The sequence below is a fragment of the Ictalurus punctatus genome, chromosome 22 (genome assembly GCF_001660625.3).
Source record: "Ictalurus punctatus breed USDA103 chromosome 22, Coco_2.0, whole genome shotgun sequence".
NCBI lineage: Eukaryota > Metazoa > Chordata > Actinopteri > Siluriformes > Ictaluridae > Ictalurus > Ictalurus punctatus.
The window spans coordinates 4,458,177-4,472,452 of NC_030437.2; the positions used below are offsets into that span (position 1 = coordinate 4,458,177).

The 14,276-nt window shown below is 37.9% G+C and overlaps 1 protein-coding gene and 1 long non-coding RNA gene across 2 annotated transcripts in view; one reads left to right on the forward strand and one right to left on the reverse strand.

Annotated features, from left to right (window-relative positions):
* Window positions 1-5,046: 5,046 nt before the first annotated feature.
* The window catches only part of wscd2 (WSC domain containing 2), a 75,870-nt gene continuing 66,640 nt past the window's right edge, over window positions 5,047-14,276 (forward strand). The window contains exon 1 of the mRNA XM_017452066.3: window positions 5,047-5,416. The gene's annotated coding sequence lies outside the window, so the exon portion shown is untranslated. The remainder of the gene's footprint in view (window positions 5,417-14,276) is intronic.
* LOC124626148 (uncharacterized) overlaps window positions 10,066-14,276 on the reverse strand; it is a 46,241-nt gene continuing 42,030 nt past the window's right edge. The window contains exon 3 of the long non-coding RNA XR_006980798.2: window positions 10,066-12,118. This is a non-coding gene — a long non-coding RNA (uncharacterized LOC124626148). The remainder of the gene's footprint in view (window positions 12,119-14,276) is intronic.

The window sequence follows — 14,276 nt, forward strand, 5'->3', positions numbered from 1 at the left end:
CATACTTCTCTGATGCTTAGAGCATCTGTTTGGTATCAAGGGTACCACCCTACAATGGCTCAGCTCATATCTTAAGGACAGGTCCTTCTCGGTAGCGTTGGGTAATTTCTCCTCTTCTTCTAGTCCTATTATTAATGGTGTTCCTCAAGGCTCCATTCTGGGCCCACTTCTTTTTAACTTATACATGCGTCCATTGGGGAATATTATTGGGGCACACAATGTCTCTTTTCATTTATATGCTGACAATACCCAGTTGTACATTCCACTGAAAGCTGGTGACTCCATTCAGCCATTGTTGGACTGTCATTAAAAAATGACATTAAAAAATGGTTAGCAAATAATTTTCTCCAACTTAATGATGACAAAACTGAAATAATTGTTTTTGGCCCCCTGAGATTGAGAGATGGTCTCATTAACGAGCTCCATAATCACTTCCCCTCAATTGATTCCCAGTTTGGAACCTTGGCTTCATTCGGGACTCAGAATTATGCTTAACCAAGCAGATAAATTCAGTCGTTAAGACGTTTTTATCAACTATGGATTATTTAAAAACTCAAAACAGTTTTGTCTTTTCAGGATTTGGAGAAGGTTATCCATTCTTTTATTACTTCTCGCTTAGATTACTGTAATTCATTATACTTGGGTCTTCCTCAGTTATCTCTGGCTCGACTTCAGATGGTTCAGAATGCAGCGGCAAGGCTGTTGACTAGGGCAAAGAAGTTTGATCCTGTCACCCCAATTTTAGCATTTCTTCATTGGCTCCCAGTCCATTTTAGGATTCAGTTTAAGATTTTGATGTTTGTTTTTAAAATTCTTAATAATCAAGCTCCTTCCTATCTCAAGGATCTTCTTAAACCACATTCATCAAACAGATTTCTAAGATCTTCTGATAGGTTTCTTTTGCATGTCCCTCATTCCCAGTTAAAAACAAAGGGGGATAGAGCTTTTGCTGTTGCTGCCCCCCGTCTATGGAATCAACTGCCACTGGACATTCGCCTTGCACCTTCCATTACCACTTTTAAAAAGAGGCTTAAAAGATATCTCTTCTGCCAGGCTTTTTGATAAAATTTTTAATTTTTACTATTGTCTGTTTTTATTTGGTCTTATTCTGTTTCTATTTTATTTTCCTTACTCTGTTCAGCACTTTGGTCAGCTTTGCTGTGTGAAACGTGCTATACAAATACATTTTACTTACTTACTTACTATCAGCAGTGTGATGGATGTATTGATGAATTAAATGTACAGATGGATAAATAGATGTATTAAGCACAAAAGCCCATTCTGTACATTGGGAACCTGTTTAATTGGAAATATTTCATATTTATTATATTTTATTAAAACCTTTTTATATTTGTGTATTTGTATATTTTAAAAAACATCAAAAAAGGAAACTTTTTCTATGAAGACAAAATAACAGGCATAATTATCTAGCATGTGAACTTCTATATAAAGTGTGCCTAAATTTTACTCAAAAAATATACAGTATAATTTCTGTGAATCCATGTAATTTAGTCCTTATATACAGGATTTACATTAGATGGACCTCGTGGCTTGAGCGTGTCTTGTTGGGACCTACATCGATGGCCATTTTTATTTGTGTGTGTGTGTGTGTGTGTGTGTGTGTGAGAGAGAGAGAGAGAGAGAGAGAGCGAGAGAGAGAGAGAGAGAGAGAGAGAGAGAGAGAGAGAGAGAGAGAGAGAGAGAGAGAGAGAGAGAGAGAGAGATATACGTCATTCCCTACAGTCATCTAAAATTTGTTTGCAATCTTCATGGCACTAAGTCTTGGGCACAGGTAAGGGTGAAGCAATGTATCGGTTTTTCACTTTAAAAAGATCAGTTGTTAGCTTAGGACTGACTTTTTTTTCTTCTTCTTGTTGACTCTTTTCAATCTGATTGAATCCTTGTGGTGTCTGCATTCACACCACCACATTGCATGTCCTTGCATTGATTTTATTTTAGGGACTGGCTTTTTCAGGAGCTGTGCCTGGACCTGATAGGATGCTTTTGGATAAGTCTAGCAGGGTGGTACAAATTTGCCTTATCTCTGTAAAACCTTCAGATTGCATGGAATCTTCAATTGTTTGCCTTTTGAAGTGAATTTGAATGAGAATCGGCCTTAGACGTTGAAATCTTTGCCTTTTAAGTGTGTTGTCTCCAGGCATAACATTGCTACTATTATATCAAGGGCTTGTTTCTGTTTATGCAGCATATCTGCACAATCATGCTGACTGATGATGTAAGCAGATCACAGTAATTTTCTTTAAATCATATTTTTATGGATAGAGGATCTTCATCATGTAATCTTACCTGGAAGACACACTGCACATTCTGCTATAGAATTCAGCCAAATATTTTATCGGAACAATGTCAAATAAACAAATAATTACCATAAAAAGGCCAGTGTAATTGCACACTCTGGCTTAGTTGTCTTCTCAACATCTTTGATCAATGGGGGCCAAAAGAATATATTCCAGACTTTGTTGTTAGTAGATTCAGTGATGTATGACCTTGCTCTTAAATTCTAATGTACTTTGAGTGCAGTGACTCTGTGATAACTACTTTATGATGTTTTTTCTAAGCCTAAGGTGTTATGTTGATTGGCTTGCAGAGACTGCCCTGTAATTACCTTGCCTTTTTGTACACATGCTCTCCATGTATTTGCTTTAAGGAATCATAGTTTGAGCTTGAGATGATATTTCTTGGGTTGCAATTGTAGTAGTATTGGGCCAGGGTGCCAGATATGAATTTCTTTAATGCATTAAGTATGTCCTGTGTGTTTGTGTGTGAGCTGCTGTAGGAGCGCTGAATTGAATGAATTTTTCAAGATAGTTAGACATGCCAGGAAAGCTTTGGAGTTTAGCTACATCTGTGGGGAGTGACATTTTGATAATCACTTTAGTCTTAGATGGGATTAAGACATTTGTCTCAGAGAATACTGCTTTCACATATTGGTACACTTTGTAATGAGTCTTTTGGCCTTTGTGTTTGGAGTCTTCTGGTTTTGCGTATAGCCATCTTTTTATCTTTACATATGGGTTTTTTCTGGACTTGGGCAGATTTTTTTTTTCATTAAGTTGCCTTGCCAGGCTCTCCTCTCCTACTTCTTCCACAAAATTTTGTGCTTTGTGTTCATAGGGCCTTTGGTCATCATTTGCACCTGCATTGACAATCTCACATCTTCTATACAACGAGAGGCCACTTTATTAGGTAAACATTCCCTGTACCTACTCTCAATAATCATTCTACAGTCCCTCCAGGATTTTGTGATTTTTTTGACTGCAGAAATTAATGCAAAATCAAGAAACTCAAAATTACCGCAGATTTGGGCCGAGATGCGTCATGTGGCGTCATCACAACGTGCATTCAGCCAAAGCCCCCTTCGATACATGTGCGTTGAACATGAGTACAGCTAAAAGATCTCATTTATCAACAAACATCACTGTGAAACACCGTGCAAACCAATTTTGTACAATCACAATTTCACCAATTCAAGTAGTTTTCTGCAAATAATCACAAAAAACTCCAGTACAGACTGATTTTATCAGCTAAACCTATCATATCAGTGCACTTTCAGGTGTACAGTTACTGACGGGAGCCCATCGGTTGCTGTACACAGTTTGTCAGGCCCCTCTACCCTGTCCATCAGTGGAAAGAGAACACCGCAGAAACACCACTCTATCCAAATGTTATCAGTCCAGCAGTGTCACTGACATGGTGGTGTGAATGAAATGCTGATAGGACTCGATCAGTTTGCAGCACTGTTTGGGGTCAGTGTCACTGTTTTACTGACTTACCCCCAAATAATATGCATTCAGCAATGGTGCTACGATGGAGGTAGAGTGGGACCATCGAACTGAACACTGGGCTACAGTCTCAGTGTAAATACACCTACAAATTTCACTTTTGGTGTACAAGTGTAGATACATGGTAAGTGTATCTATAGAAGTGGTCTCCAAGTGGTCTGACATGAATTATATTCACTCAGTGAACAGAAATGGACGAAATGCATCATGCATACTTCCAGACAGTGAGTGACTATAAGGCCCAGACTCCATGTCTGAATTCCACTGACATTACATACATGGGTGTACAACCAACACCTGCTGGTGGTAATATGAGATGGGATGTGAAAATCTAATATCTATCAATATTTGAAAAAACAATGATAGTGTAAATAATTGATCTCTTTCACATTCATTAAAACCATGACTGTATTTCACATACTCCTCCTCAATCTGCTGATAGAAAAGCAGGTTATAAAAAACGTCAGCTCATTAAGATGCGTGTAGGGAGCTGATAGGCTGAATGAATCCATAGTCTGGGCTAGAAAGAAATCAGCCCCAACCTTGCTTCTTCATACCATTCTATGTATATTTATTGTGACCATTTATCATGCCGTTGTGCTTCGTTCCACAAAAGTACAAAATAGTCCACCTTAAGACATATGTTAACAGCAAATAATCTGATGTGGATGCCAAAAATGACATCTTATATTGATGTTTGTAAGACCTGACAGACATGATGAATTGTCAGATACACGCAAAAAAAAAAAAAAAAGAAAAAAGAAAAAAAAAGAAAAGAAAAGAAAAAAAGAGAGGAGTATACACTGCTGTGTTGTGCCTCTTTAAAAGCTGTAGGCAGTGCTGTGGGGCTGCAGAGCAGGGTGTAGAAACACTCACTCACACACACACACACACACACACACACACACTTGTGAGGACCTTCTAGTGATATAATTGTTAATGCAGCTAAATAATGCTATGACTACACCTAAATCTAACCCCAAGCTCAGTAATCAAAAGGGAACTTTTTAATAAATAAATAAATAAATAAAAGCTGCATTTTTTAGTAAAACACACACACACACACACACACACACACACACACACACACACACGAAAAGAGTTCGCCTTGTGGGGACCAGCCAAATTCCTGTCAGCCGCTCAGACATACCTATCCTTGTGGGGACATTTGGTTCCCATCAGGATATCAAAACATATACACACACACTCACAGAACAGAGAGAGAGAGAGAGAGAGAGAGAGAGAGAGAGAGAGAGAATAAGGACAGACAGGTCTTCACAAAGCGGTGGTGTTTCTACCTTCTCACGAGGACGTTTCACTAGGACCCGATTAATGCAGCGGTGAAACTGGGTCCGCAAACACACACACACACACACGCACGCACGCACCCGCGCGCGCGCTCTGCGGCAGTAATCATCGAAGATAACGGTTTTGTAGGCGTGCACTTGAGCGTGTACCGGAGCTAATGGTCGAATTGTTTGTCCTCGTTGTTGCCTCAAAGCACCGGGACTGAAAAAGAAAACGGCAAAACCGAGACAGCGCGCGCGCAGGAAGCCAGTCTCGGCACGAGTTCAGCGAGGCAGTGTCTTTTGCAGCACGAGCCCTCACTTCAGGTAAATCAGTGCAAACACGCACATTAAAACGAGCACTAAGCAAGAGTGCATGCTTCCACTCACAGATTTTAACATCTGCTATCTTCCTTTCTTTTTTATTTTTTACACAGGGTGTTGATAGACAGGCTCGCGCCCACGCACTAACTTGATCATAATTTCATTATTTCTTTTGGTTGCATGATGTCATGTGTATTTTTATTTATTTTGTTTATTTATTTTTGGGAACAAATCTGTGTGGGGAGTTGTACTATACTGCATTGATGCTTCTCTGTTGTTTAGTTTTTGCAGTGCACAGTTTCCCAGTCTCACTGCACATTTTGTGCACTTTTCATTCTTTAACATGTCTGATCAAACTCATGAAGCGTATCACGCGCTGTTTTGGGAAGACAAAGACATCAGTTCTGTAGTCCATAAAAAAAATTACATGACTGCAATTGTTCAAAAGAAAACTGGAGAAAAGAATCAAGGGTTTAAAATGCATTTGGAGTAATATAAGTCCAGAGACTTTTTGCTACACTAATCTAGAGAAATTATAATCGCGTACTTTTATTTTGTATGTAATGTCAGTGTCATTTGTGGACAAGAAACCCTAATGTGGACCTGTGGAAAATGAGTGTGAGATGGATTTTTTTGACAGGCCATCTATAGAAGTGATCTAATATGTGTACTCACAGCAAAACCCCCCCACTGTTGGACTAACACTCGAGCGATTCTTGTGTTTCTGTTCCTGCAAGTGTAGATGGATGCACATTAAGACTGTAGGTCTCAGTTAAACGTAGCGTATTCGAACTGTTTGTGTATGTAATTTGCAAGCAATTAAAAAAAATATTTTAGAAGCCAATCTAATCCCTTATTTAATTAACTCCTCCAGTGATTAATCAGCATATATTGTGTTGCTTTCCAGTTGGACACGAATGAACACTGCTTTTATTAACGCAACACGAAGTTCACAAAGGATTTAGATGTTATCTCAAAACAATTGCTAGGGGAACAGGGCAGAAAATTTTTAGGGAGGCACGTGCTTCTCGAGGACAATGCTGACATTTGGATTAAAAGATTAGAGAAAGACAGAGAGATGGTCAGGGTTTGAGGCTGTTGATTCTTGGTTGTTGCATGCTCTGCTGAAAATTCTCTGGCATTTCTGAAATTTAAAACGTGTCATCACTTTTATTCTGTAATTTTTTTCATTTATTTTTTTGTGTGTGTGTCTTTGCCAGATTTGTTATGGAACTCCTGTTTTGTTTTGCCTCTTTTTTTTTTGTATCTTTCTCAGTTGGTGTATTAAAACACTTCGCTGAAATGTAATTATACACTGTTAATGCTTTACTCATAGTCTGGTAATGAGGGTGCTTATGCATGCTCACACTCACGCTCTTGCTGTCGTGTTGTAAATGCAGGCCAGGTCATGAATTATACAGAGACACAACGAACCGCTAAAAAATTTCCCAACCCTGTAATGCAGTGCTGAGTCGAGACGTTGACTTAAATACTGCTGCATAACTCTGGGGCAACTCACTAAATTCACTAGCAAGTAGGTCAGTACGAACAACGTGTGCTGTATGAATACTTTCCCAACAAAATGCTTTAACAGATAGAGTTTCGGTAATATAGAATTGCTTGTCAGTCCGTTCTGATAGTTTTGACTGCTGGTTTCTGATTTGAGCATTGAGAAGGACATGCTGTAATTTAGTGCTTATGATAAAGTCGAAAATTCAAGCTGAGGATGAAAATTATTACTGAAAGATACAAGCTGGTATGTGGAAGCATTAATGTCTGGTGGACACTCTAAACATGGGACTGGGCAGCACTTTATAGCTTCCATGTACTAGCCTGTATCTGTCAGTATTAATTTAGCATCTCTCTCTCTCTCTCTCTCTCTCTCTCTCTTGCTCTAGCTCGCTCTTTCATTGTTAATATATGCCTGATCACGATTTATTTAAGGAAGTACTAAGACGCCACTTCAGGCACTCTTAGAAAATGATTTCGGCTGCGGCTGAATCGTCCTCTATGTGGGAATTGCACTTAACTAGCTAAGTAACTTGGCATACTTTATTATATTAAATGCATTAGCTACCACTGTTTTGCGTAGTCGATTCGGTTTTCAAAACATGGGACTGGGTAGCACATTAAAGCTTCCACTTGGCTGGTGGGCTAGTTAATAACTTCATGATTTGTCTGCCCTTGAAATTGAATTTTATTTAGATGGCAACACACAAACACTCCAAACACTCTTAGCAGTGACCAGTTAGCATGGTTTATTATGTATTGTATTGCAATCCAAGGACAGATTATGCAGTCGATGATAACACGAGTAAGCACTTGCAAAAAAATTTAATTTGAAAAGCTATGCAGCTATCGAGTGGCAGCTTGTACCTGTAGTTTGAGTATGGTCTTATGTTGTGGGACTCATAGTAGGACTATAAAGTCTGTCTTGGCTGTAAAAGTTAAACAGACAGCGTTGTTTCCTCTTGAATAAGTATCACCAAGTGGCACAAATATAATCTGACAGTGCTCTGTAAATTTGAGGATGACTCTGAAGCTGAAGCTTTGGGAAATGCCAGTTATTTGGTCTCTAATTGGCATTTTTCCTCATTCTCCTGTAGCAGGCCTGCAGGTTGGTTTGGTCAGGCTGAGTTTACAGTTCACTGGACAGACTGATGGCTTCTGATTTGTTCCAGTACACAACAGAGGGCTATCATAATTTAGCAAAAAAAAAAAAAATGTATACAATATGAAGCATTTTTTTCCAATTATACATTATTCAGTAATTGATTATTGTATTAGTGAATAATGTATATTGTGCAATATTCAGTAACAAATAATTCTTATTTTTACAGCTGTAAAGAAACCCTAATAATACAGTACATATTTATATATAATACAGTATGTATGAATAATCTGTTTTCTTAATTTTTTTCTTCAAATCGTAATGGCGTGCGTGTGTCTGTGATACAGGATATGTATCACAATGTACTGTATATGGCTGTTAACAAACTGCCAGCAAAACAGTAGTGTTTACATTAATAAAAGCTTTAAAAAATGAGTTGTGTTACAAATCACAATGTTTTCTGTAAGGAAATGTTTATTACTGAAGGAGTCTTCAGTGTAAATGCTTTGTAACTGTCACATCGTCACAATCTAGAAACTCTATTTCCCAGAACTCAGCACGGCCTACAAACATGGCTGCTGAGAACCACAACACCCAGACCTTCTCATGTTCACAATCTCCTGATTACTGATCATTGAGTCCACAGCTTTACTTAATCAACTGCACCACTTCATTCGCAGTATATAAGGACTCTCAGCACTCACATTCACTACAAAGTATACACTCAGTTTGTCCTAGTGCTCTTGACTATACCAAGCGTGTTTAATTGGGTTTGTCATTCTGGTTTTGACCCACATTGTTTCCTGTTTTCGTCTTTGCCTTGTCTTCTCTGATCTGTTTGCACATCGGCTGCACAACTTTGCCTGTTTCTGATACTTGCACCTGATTGTCAATTTGGATTTGTTGTACTTCATTAAACTGTTTAACCTGCAGTTGCATTCGTCTTCGCCTCCGTTACGTGATGGTAACAGTCTTTACAAACTTTAAGTTTTCCACCGGGATAAAGTCCTGATTATTTTGTTTAAAGCATGAAATTGTATTTCAATTCCAAGTCTGTGTATATTCATGTAAGCACAAGTGTGGCTTTTTTTTGTACTTTCATCTGTAGAGGTTTATACTGTATCTCTTTTATTCATGTCAGAATAGCTCGCTGCACACTCTCAAGCATGCTGTGCTATTTAAGGCTTTGAACAGTGCACCACAATTCATATCAAGACTCTCGTGACACAAGTTCTTGCCAAGCGCTTGGTAGTGAGTGTGTCAGCGACAGGGTGAGTTTTAAACCAAGGCTCAATACACCATGGTGTATTGAAAAATCTATTTCTATTGAACACGAGATCGACCACAGCCCAGCCGGCCATACGCAAGGGTCATCACATCATGATTCAATCAGTGGAATCAGGCGAGAGGCTAATTATGCTGTGTTTTTTTTTTTATTTCCTCTGTAGAGATTTTATGGTTTATTGTTGACTGGCTGCTAGAGTCGGTGTCCTTAAGTGAATGTTTTGTAGGTGAGTTAATAGCCGAGTGTATAAACTTGCCTTAAAATGAAAAAAATAGTCTACTCCTAACAACTTTTTTATTTATTTATATATCACAGATCTAGGCAGTGTGACCAGTGTGGCTACTTTATTTGTGACATGTTAATAACATTTTTACGATATTTATTTTTGCAAAGCACCCGTAAATCAGTAAAGCCATATTTATGGATAACTATGTGATCACATCCAACATTTTTGTCCAGGATTTAACATTAACATGGAAGTGTAGGGAAATTTAAAAGATTTTCTTGTCCTGTTTCACACCTGCAACTTTTTTCCTCTACCGCCAACACACATTTGAGAAGCATCTGCAAGGTGGGCAGAATACGACTACACATTTAAAAAGAGCTGCCTGTGGACCTATTTTTATTTATTTATTTTTGTCACAGTGAAGCTTCCAAATGTAAAAAAAAAAAAAAAAAAAAAAGATTTTTCAGAAAAGTTTTTTTTTTTTTTTTTTTTTTTTTTTTACCTTCAGACCAATGAGGTTGCAGGTTGGGAGCAAGCAAGAAAAAATCTTGTTGTGGGATTTTAGAACATGGTTTAATCAAAAATATAATTGCTAATATTCTGTTGCAATATAACTAAAGATATTTTTGGGACATCTTTATCTTATTACATTTTTTATTTATCTTTATTTCATCTTTATTACTGATAATAATCAATTTCATCTAGAGTACTAGCTAGGACTAGTAATTGCGAGTTCTCAAAAAACTGTGAAGTGGGCCTCATGGGGAAAAGTTTGAGTATGTTGACTGTACATAATGTATTATTACTGATCTTTTGGTTTTCACTAAACAGCCATGTCATAAAACATCTCTCAATCTTTAACGTTGTGAGTGAGTAGTTTTATAGCTACAGGAATGAGAGAGAGAGAGAGAGAGGGAGAGAGAGAGAGCGGGAGCGAGAGATCCCATCAAGGATCAAAGGTAGACAGTCAATCCTCTGACATTTTAAAATATATTTCAATTACTAAATGAATGTCAGTGATATATAACCTATAATAGTACATGCTTTTGTCTAAATGCATTCATAAAGAGTTCAAACAAATATAGATTTTCTTTTGTAATTTTTTTACCCTTCTGATCCTCCACATCTTCACATTAACCAGCAAATGACCCAAAACATCAAAACATCTTGGAAGAGCAAAGCAAACAGCAAGGAAAATGTCTACAGGCTCAGAGAGCTGAGCTAGGTCTTTGCATGTAATATTTATGGAGATGAAAAATGACTCTCTGAATCTGCTGTAATAGGAGGAATCCCACTACTTCTATACAAACGTATAATTGTTCAAACTATTCATACAGTATGCAAAATCATTAAATAGCCTACAGTCTAGAGTTCTGTCCAGAGTTCATTACTTGTCAACAATTAGTTCCATAATGCAGCTGAATAATCACATTCAGTAATTTGTTGTATGAATTTGAAATATACGGATTACATTAGAGTAAGAACACGTTGTAAGGAGTAAATATCGTAGTTTGGCCGTTTTCCCACATCGACTGGTCCATTTGTTAGTAGCAGATTTTTGTTTAGCCACAACCACTTGATGACCTCTTAAATAAAAACATGTCTAACTAAATTAATACCACAGCACTGCTGAATCCTTGTATCGGATTGGTCAGAAGGTGTTAATTAAGAACAAGCCTTTTCTCAACTTGTTAGTAAGTTGGGGTCAGAGCGCAGGGTCAGCTATGATACAGCGCCCCCTGGAGCAGAGAGGGTTAAGAGCCTTGATCAAGGGCCCAACAGTGTCAGCTTGGCAGTGCTGGGGCTTGAACTCTCAACCTTCTGATCAGTAACCCAGAGTTTTAACCATTGAGCCAATTCTACCAACCAACTTTTAGCTTTTTTAAAAATACATTATTGTTTCTATAGTAACAGTTAATTAACAAGAACAGGAACTGACTTATGTCTTAATGTTAAATGTAACTATAAACAATTAAAAAATACGATATATAATTCGTTAGTAAATTAAAAGTTGTAGTCACTGGCATGAGAGGAATACCACTTAGGGTTATATGAAAATAATAATCACCTTCTGGGTTTCTAACAAATTTCTGACAGACTAAATTTCTGACAGTAATAAGAGAGGCCCACTCAGTTATTTATTTATTTTCTTATAACAACACAGTTCTATGTTTTTAACCCCCTATTTAATTCATACAGAGCCTGTGAAATCTTGTTTCTTTAGTTACATTTAACAACGGGAACAACCAATTAAAAAAATTTGGGCAAAAAACTATTTCTTAGAAGATAGCTGTCTTTATTTATGGTGCCTTTCGAATACATAAAGCAAAGTATTAAACCAAGTTCTTGTGGATGTCCTGAAAGCCAGTAATTTTTATGTCTTTCTGTTCTGTAGCTCAGACAGCATCTCTACTGGCTCTCAAGCTATGACCGATGCTCTGTGTGTGAGCAGTATCACTGTGCCCTGCTGATTGATGTTCATGGCTGAAGGGTTCTCCAGGGGCAGTCCACATAGAGCCATAATGGAGGATGGGGATTTGTGGCTGTGAGGGTGATGGATGTAGGCTCATCGTGTGGCATGGTCTGTGGAAAGGGCAAAGAAAGTGGCATGAAAGAACCGCAAAAGAGGTCTCATTAAAGGAAACTAACGAAAAGGCTTTTTTTAGTGAATGCATATCATACACGTTATGGTAACAATATCTTTTAGAATCCAGATGGGTAAGATGGATTTCCTGTGACACACATGATGGATCCGTAGCCATTAAAGCCCAGAGCTGTGATTTGTGATCTAGGATTTGGCAGAACTGACAGTAATGGATAGGTAATGGTTGAGAGTGACGATGTCATTATTATCATCATCAGGCAAGGTCTTTGGGGCCACTGCAGCTAAGAGAGACATTAATATATATATATATATATATATATATATATATATATATATATATATATATATATATATATATTTGCTGTACATAAAGAGGCCAGTTAGCTCTTGAAAACAGATTCACAAAGTGAAAAAATATATACTGGACAATGAGTTCAAGCAACAATGATGTCAAGTTCTTGACTGGCTAGGAGTCCGTGTAATTGGTGCTGCTCTGAGGGTAGGAAGAATGACATTACTCTCTCCCCATTCAATGAGAATGTAGATGAGATTATGAAACGATGCAGCAGTGTGAAAAGAGTTTCACCTGTCTTAGAGGTGTTGTCATGTTTTAGTTTTGCCTTTCCCAGTTGGTGTCTGTGGTGTGAAAGGGGAGTGCTATAACTAGTGGTTGGAAACTGGAAGAAAATTTGGTAAAATTAAGTGAAAACCAAAATCTAGGAACTAGGGGAAAGGTTATTATGATAAACCATGGACGTATTTGCAACCAGACAGCATAAACCAAGATGTACATTCACTTGCCTCCATAATTATTGGCACACGTCATGAAAATCGATCATGAATGCATTTTTTCCAAAACATGTGGTAACATTAGGGACTCAAACATGATTTCAAATAAATGCAAACAAATTGCTTTAACAAATTATACTTATTGTAAATTAGTCTGTCCCCAGGAACTCTGTCTTCATAAACTGTTGTTTTCTCTGGCATTTCATCACAAAGGAGACTTTGGTTGCTGGACTGCACAAGTCAGTCAATGAATACGATTTTTTTTTTTAAAGCAGTTACAAGTCCCAACATAGCTGCAAGCAGCGATTAGCAGGCCCAAGCATCATAGGTACAGCAATGTCTGTTTCATGAGCCAGTATTGGGAAATGATGGCTATGCCACATCATTGAACAGACATGTGAAGTTTGGGCCACATTGTATGATGTACCGTAGAACTGCTCCACACCTTCAGAATAGCATCTTGGATATCTTGCCATCATTCTGACCAAATGTGGTTGGAATCTGATTTGAACTGGGCAGGACGAATAGGTTTAGGTTTAGTACCTGTCCAAATGAACAAAATCTAAAGAGGCTTAAGAAGACCAATATGGTGAAATTTTGTGAATTGAGATGAAACTGGATTCCCACATTGAAAAAAATGTCACGGGGGTGCTATGGAGGCCCTGGGCCATGCTGAGTCCAAGCTTTGGTTAGACCCTGATGGCCATGAGTTTTCGAACATGCCAAGCATATCACAAAAAGAAAGGGCAAAAATGTCTGGGAAAAAAATCCTGACAGATAAAGTCCCCTCTGAAAGGTCATGGAGGGAGAGATGTCATCCACATTCTCAAGCATTTAATTTAATTATTTTTTAAAAAAATAAGGAACTTGGAATGTTTTGCATGAAGATCAGCTGGACCTAATTATATATTATTATGCATTATTAGCAAAAGCTCAGGGGATCACAGCCTTTTCTAAAGGTGGATTTCTGAACTAATTATTGTTGTGTTTGTTGTGGTTTGTATGTTCTTTTGTATCTCTTGTGGCCTTTTTGCCTCGTGTGGGAAATTAATGCTACATGACACAATGCACAAACAGGAATTGGTAGAGGGTGGAGTGCATGTGTGTGTGTGTGTGTGTGTGTGTGTGTGTGTGTGTGTGTGTTAGACATTGCAGAAAGAAGACAAATGGGGAGAGAGGACTAGAGGCCATGAGAATGTAAAAAAAGGTATCATTTTTTGTGGAAAAGGGAAAGTAATAGAGAATAAAAAAGTGGCGCACAGTAGAGCAGCTTCTCCGAGTCTCTCAGGAACTCAAAATGAAAGCAGTTTTGTTCCCATTAATGTTAAATATACTACGCCATAACAA